The sequence below is a fragment of the Nasonia vitripennis genome, chromosome 5, assembly GCF_009193385.2.
Source record: "Nasonia vitripennis strain AsymCx chromosome 5, Nvit_psr_1.1, whole genome shotgun sequence".
In the NCBI taxonomy this organism is placed as follows: Eukaryota; Metazoa; Arthropoda; class Insecta; order Hymenoptera; family Pteromalidae; genus Nasonia; species Nasonia vitripennis.
The window spans coordinates 12,461,461-12,468,242 of NC_045761.1; the positions used below are offsets into that span (position 1 = coordinate 12,461,461).

General features: G+C 45.7%; 1 protein-coding gene across 1 annotated transcript in view; it reads right to left on the reverse strand.

Annotated features, from left to right (window-relative positions):
• The window catches only part of LOC100124286 (aminopeptidase Ey), a 28,725-nt gene extending 22,827 nt beyond the window's left edge, over positions 1 to 5,898 (reverse strand). Inside the window, exon 1 of the mRNA XM_031932334.2 lies at positions 2,673 to 5,898. The gene's annotated coding sequence lies outside the window, so the exon portion shown is untranslated. The remainder of the gene's footprint in view (positions 1 to 2,672) is intronic.
• Between the last annotated feature and the right edge of the window lie 884 nt (positions 5,899 to 6,782).

Consider the following 6,782-nt stretch of genomic DNA (forward strand, 5'->3'; position numbering starts at 1 on the left):
GGACAATGACCAATCGGCGGTAATTAGCAGTAGATTTTGACGGTTGAATATGAGCGTATATACCAAAATGGAAGGCAATCATCGTTGCGAATCATTTCATTACTTTTATGGCTCTCCCGGCTCTTTGCGGGCTTAATAAAATTATCCATTTAGCCCGCGTGGCGACGGGAAATAAAGCGGGGCCGTATTTATAGCATCCGATATACGATACGACTTTATTGATCGATTTCCCAAGCCAAATTTCTTTCTTATTCTCGCTAAAACGAATTCGACGAAATGGAGAGGAATGTGGCACGAATTATAACCGTAGTTATGTTGGCACAAATTGAAAAAAAAAGAAGAAGCTCCTGGAGCTTTATGCACGCGCGGGTTCAAAGCGCCGTGAGTAATGCGGGTCTCGCCGCACCCCGACATTTTCTACTGATTCGCGTTTTATGCATCCGCGCTAAATCCACGTCTCTCGAAGCTCAAAAGCTCTTTCGCGCATTTCGCAACGACGCGAAAATACAAAAAATACAAAAAGCTTTATCGAGGTTTTGAACGGAATCCAACGCGTAAACATCGCGACTACCGCAAAGCTGTAATCCTTCTCTCTTCCGGCAAATCGAGCGCATCTCGCGAAGAGAGAAGTCAACAGAAGTATAGAAGCCGTCGGGAGCGAAACAAAGATGAAACGGGGAAAGCTACGAGTACACGTTCTTGCCGCGAGCGAAGCTTTTCGTTTCCCGCAAACTTTTCGCTCGTTTCTCCGCAAGTTCTCGCGGTGTACACAGAGATACGTCTTTCTCTCTGAAAGTCATTCGTTACAATTCGTTGATGTATCTTTATATCATACCGCAGACAAGTTTTACGCGCCACTGACGAGAATTTACGCCCACTTGCGGGACAGTTTTTCCACGTGAGTTGAGGAAACTGCGTTAAAAGCGTAATTTAATTTCTCGCACGTGATTAAACAGTGCGAGAGATAAGCAGAATCAATATCGGCGTCTGCGGAATTTCCTCGAACAGCATCGTCGTCGCGTAACAACTGTAACTGAAATAGTATTAAAATAGTTTTCGCGGCTCATGCACTATCCAACTCTGATATATAAGTAAAAGTCCACTGAATTTTAAAATCGTCGAACTAGTTCGACCCGATAAAACTTCTCTATACACATACATAGGAGGGTAGGAAAAAAAGCCCCGAGCATTCCTTTCACAGCAGCACCGCACAGACTCATAAATCAGCGGAATAGTAAAAAGGAAAATCCGCGGCGCGACGCTCGATTCGCATCTCTCGCCGGTCTAATTCCAGCTTGATAAGACGCCGCGCTGCTCTACTGTCGCGACTGGAGCTGCGACGATAAATCCTCGTTAAGCACATCTCGACGTGTGTACACCTTTTATTTAGCGCGCTCGCGTCCACCCCCGCCGTGGTATACGTACATTTTCTCTCTCGCTCTCGCTTACAGTAGGGCCTTTATAACTAGACTTTTATGAGCACCCAAGAGCCATCCAAGAGCGTCCGTTCGTGAGCGTCCGAGGCTTTTCTTTTCGAGCCAGCGGCGTACAGTGTGTGGGTACGTATAGATGAAAGGAGGCCGATAAGTGCCCTAGCTCTGCTGCATTATACTACTATACTCGTCGATCCGTGTGTGGCTTTTCGCGCGGCGAGATTTTTCGTTGAATCGTGTATACTATATTATCGTTGTGTCGGACGCGAGATTTCAACTGGACGGCTTGTTGATTTACGACGCTTTTTCCGATGTTTATTGTGCTCGCGCGGGGAATTTATACGCGGAGCCGCGCGCTCTGTGTGCGTATGGTAATTTCGCCGGGTTTGTTTTTACGGATACGCGGCACTTTTCGAAATCAGGACGGAGATCTTGTAGGGTTTTGTCCAAGTTTCGTGACTTCGCATGGTAAGTCGCGATGTAGAGGGAATTGAATTTCTGACGGGAAATAAAGCCGAGCGAAAGAACTCAACGAAAGCGAGATTTGATTTGCCGTGAAAGTGTTGCTTCGAGTATATATATATATATATAAGGAACGGCAGAAAACGAGTTGTAGATTTACGGCTACGCGTTTTACTGCTTTTTCTCTTTTTCTTTTTTGCGCGCGAGTTTCCCAATAGTAAACAAGTATGCAGGTACACGCAGGTATGCTGTAGTTTTGCAAAAAGCGTATGCATACCTATAGACAGCGCAGATAGTTGCGCATATTTACGCGTGTCATTGCGAAAGGAGCGCGAGATTTTTTCCAGCAGTGTGTATAGGGACGACCGCCTTCGGCTATCTTTTTCTTCGCGGACAACGCAAGTGTGAAAAAAAGAAAGATTAAAAAGGTCGCCGAGGAAAAATAAATCTCTCGCGAGGCGAAAAGATAGTAGTATACACATAATGTGTAGCAGCGCACTTTGCATTCAAAAAACACCGGCTGAATTCCGGAGTGACTCAGGCGGATCTGCAGCGATGAAAAACACTCGGCCACATCAATCTCGAGTGGCTGTGCAGCGCGCGCAAAAACTGATCTATCGATATAAAAAGCAGAGGAGTCGCCGCCGAGCTGTATATAATGCACTCTCTTTCCTCTGTTTCCGTCACTCGTCGCGGCGACTTTCACCGAAATAAAGCGAGTAGTGACGTGTATACTATATACAATGTGAGAATCGTGGAGAAAAAAGGCATACTGACCTGCTACTTCTACTGCTACAACTGCTGCTGCTGCTGCTGGAGATCCGTCTTCGCCGGCCATGCGATGCTGAAAATTCACTGGCCTTCTCGTCGCCGCCAACGAGTCTGTGTATACACACGCGGATAGAGAGAGTAGGTAGAATGAAGAGAGAGAGAGAGAGAGATAGAGAGAGGACCAGCTGCGACGATCGCGCCTCGCCGACTACTAGTGCGCGGGGCGGTATGTGAGGTGTGTGTGCCGGCGGCGCGCGCCGCTTGAAAATGCCGCGCGCGCGCGCAAACTCGCTGTGTAAGTGTGTAAGTAAGTGCGTGTGCGGGTGTGTGTGTGTGTCTCTTGAAAACGCTGTATATAGAACTAGCGCTTCATCCCTCTCTCGCAGACTCCCTCTCCGGAGCCTTCTCTCCCCTTTCTCTCTATCTCTCTCATTCGCTCTCTGGCGCGCCGCGTTATATACACGTATATATATATATATATATATATATATGTCACGCAATGAGCTCTTTTATTTTCTCGTCCATGGATCGCTAATACTCGATCGTGCGGATCAGGCTGATTGTGGATTTTGCGAGCGAATTTATACGCCGAGCGAACGTTTGTTATATCGGGACGGAGGAGGAAACGCCTGGCTATTTTTGACGGGGTTAGCGAATCGATGTTTCTGCTGATCCGCGTGTACACTGAGGGCGAAACAACGACACTTTTGCTCGGCGCCCTATTTTCGTTTTGTAGGTCTTTATAGGTGAAGCAAACGCGGTGTTTGCAAGTTCATATTTTATTTTATACCGTAGAATTAATGATAATATAACAAGCTTTTACAAAAAGTTGTAAAACTAGAGAACAACGCAGCCGCACTACTTTTTTTTCTGAACATAGTTGTAACAGGTATTTTGCCATAAATACTCATAACTACGCAATTAATTGTAAGCAGTAATTCTTAACGAGTACACCGCAACCGAAAAATCAGCTATCTCCTTCATTTGCTATCAAGTTCTGCATACAACCGATAAAGCACGCCTGCGCAAACAAACAATTTTCCAAAAACTCTCTTCTCTTATCCTACATCAGCAAACATCACACGGCCCATTCCCACAAACAAGCCTATCTCCAGCGTTAATTCACAAATAATCAAAACCAAACGATTTCCTCGTTTCCACTCAGCTAAACCATCATCTCTCTCTCTCTCTCTCTCTCTCTCTCTCTCTCTCTCTCTCTCTCTCTCTCTCTCTCTCTCTAGCGCACATTCACCTCTCTTACAAGCCATTATCTAACTAAACACGTCCGTATGGCAGCCAGCGCGCGGCTCTTCCTCCTCAAATACTCACTCGCTCGCGCGCGCTTACCTCTTGCGAAGCATTTTAACTCGCGATCGCACACTCGCTGCACACCTTCGGAAACTCGCGCCGGTATAAATTCCAGATTCGGCGGCGCCGAGTGCAACGACTCGATCTGCCCTCCGCAGAGAGAGAGAGAGAGAGGTGCGGCTGAACCGTTATTATTGTATACGCGCGCGGGAGAGGCACACGCTGGTGTTATAAGCGCTTCTCGAGACTGCAGGATTTTGAGGAAAGTTCAAATTCATGCCGTTTGGTGAATAGAGAGAGAAAGAGAGATAAGAAAGACACGCAAGCGTGGCTCTTATCGACGAGTTTATTTTTTTGCCAGTATTTCAGTTAAAAAACTCACGTTGCATAATGCAATAATCGTGCCTTCCCCGCTGGCGAAAAGTTAGCAGTCATCAGTCGTATATTATTCGGTGCGCACCGTTTACGTCAAATATAGTATACGACGATCCAATCGCGTCGAGTAGTTAAACGCAACAAAGCGCAAACTCTGTATCCTCTGGCACGCACCGCTAACTAAAAAAGCAATTGCCCTTGCACCCGTGGCACTGGCCGCGTCGAATTCGTTTTTTAAAACAGCTTCAAAACGAGCGGTATATACCTACCGCGATAATTGCGATGCACACGCGCGCTCTTAAAACTGGTTTCGAGCTCGCGCACACTGCACAAACACATAGGACGTAAAAAACGGCTTCGATCCGGTCCGGAGAGCGCGTCGGCGATTTTCTTTCATATGTATTCGCGGAGCCAGCCCGTGAAATTTATCGCTGCCCTTCTAACGGTACCCGCTTCTCGTTACTACAATTTTTCGCGAGTCGAGTTTAATAACTGCGCGCGCGCGCGCGCGGTCTTATTGGCTCCGGCAGTTTTTCGCCAGCGATGCTTATCGCGTAATCGGCCTCGCAAATTGCGCGGAGGGTATATGTTCTAAATTTTCTTTTAATAATAAGCGCGCAACTCGCGGCCTCGGATCGTAATCGCTTTTTCGAACTTTGAAGCGTATAACCGCGCGCGGGCACGTGAAATTCAAAGTCGCAAGCTCTCTGGATTTCGAACGTCGGAAAAAGCCTGCGAGCGCTTTGAAGGGCTGGCGGCCGATGGAGTGTATCGTCCGATTGAATTGAGGTATCGCTGCATGAATTCATGCGTTGGTCCGCGCGCGGGCGAGCATCAAAGCGTCGAAGCGCAGATCGAGTGCTGCTATCGAGCTGCGGAGCGTGAAACCGCGAAATTTCGTATACAAGTGGGCCGAGTCGGATATGCGGTTCGGGGAATCTGTTAGTATTCTTAAAACGTTATCATAGAGTTTTTTATCTTTTTGTTCTTTGGTGCGGATGAAAATAATTTTAAGAATACCATTTCTAGAGGTGAAGTGTGTATAAAGTCCTTATATTTTAAAAATAATGATGTGCGTATACTAGGATGTAAAAATAACGAGACTCGCTTGTTTCAAACCACAGACTAACGCGTTGGTATGATGAGAGATTGAATCCCTTACTGATTTATTGCTTCTTATGCACGCATCACTCGTTGCACTTTAATAGCAATTTATTTCTCAAGAAGTACCATTTTTATCATTTATTTATTCTAAAAATAAAGGTGTTACTTTAACGTACATACTAAGAGAAAAATATGTGTGTCAATATTTTGGAATTAAAATGTTGCAATAATTACGATGCTATACACGATTTCGTGACCTGTAATGCATATAATGTTGCACCGAGCTGAGCATTAATTCTGGGTGATTTTTCAATCGAATGTCTGTTTATAGGTGCAAAGTAGTGATACATGATCTGCGTCGTAAATGTCTAACGGGCGATTTCATTTTTATCCATTTTTTAATATACAAAAATAGGCAAAGATTAAACGAAATTTTATGAGATTCTAAAACCCCCGAAACTGCATTTTTATTTTCGGATTTCGTCATATTAAGTACATGCACGCGCGCACAATTTTTATTAGCCTTTGAAGTGCGACCGCGCTGTTTTATATTAGATTCTCGTCTTCAACGCGCTACATCAGCACGAGACCATTAATTATATTGAGTATTGGCTTCGATGAACGACGAGGAGAGCCGACGAGCGAAATAATCTCCGCGAGGAAATCGTCGTTTTTTACGCATATACATATACCTCTATACCCCCCAGTGCGGTAAATAAATTTTACGAGCGTCGCGGGGCGCGTATAGCCGTATCTCTTTACAGCCGCTGAGAGAAACGCGAGATTCTTATACACGGCTGCGGTAGTAAATCGCTAACGAGAAATGAAATACGCGACGACGACGACGACGACGACGGCGATGGTTTTCTTTTTTCCGACGAGTCGACGTCGCGGAGAGAGAGAGAGAGAGAGAGTAAATCGTGCGGATTGCTAATGCACGTGATATGCGCGCGTCGTTGAATTCCGGAAGCTGCAGCGCAGAGTCTGACTTTTCTTTTCTCCCTCTCTCGCGCTCGTTGACGGGCATTATTTTTCATGGCTGGCGATAAAACTTGATTTGAAATTGTGAAAGCGACGAGATTTTCTTCGTTGCGTTTCGAATGCATTCTATTATTATGGCTCCATAACAAAATGCGCGGATGAGCTTGATTTGCCGGGAAAATAGCTCGAAATTGTTGAAAAATAAAACGGTATAAGAAATACCCTACTGTGTAATTGCACACGTTGCGTCAATAGGCGTGAAGGCCTTTCGTGATTGGCCCCGTTCGTGACAGGCCTGATAAAAATCAGCTGCTGGGCTGCAAGTTTGTCCGGGATTTTTGACTTTTC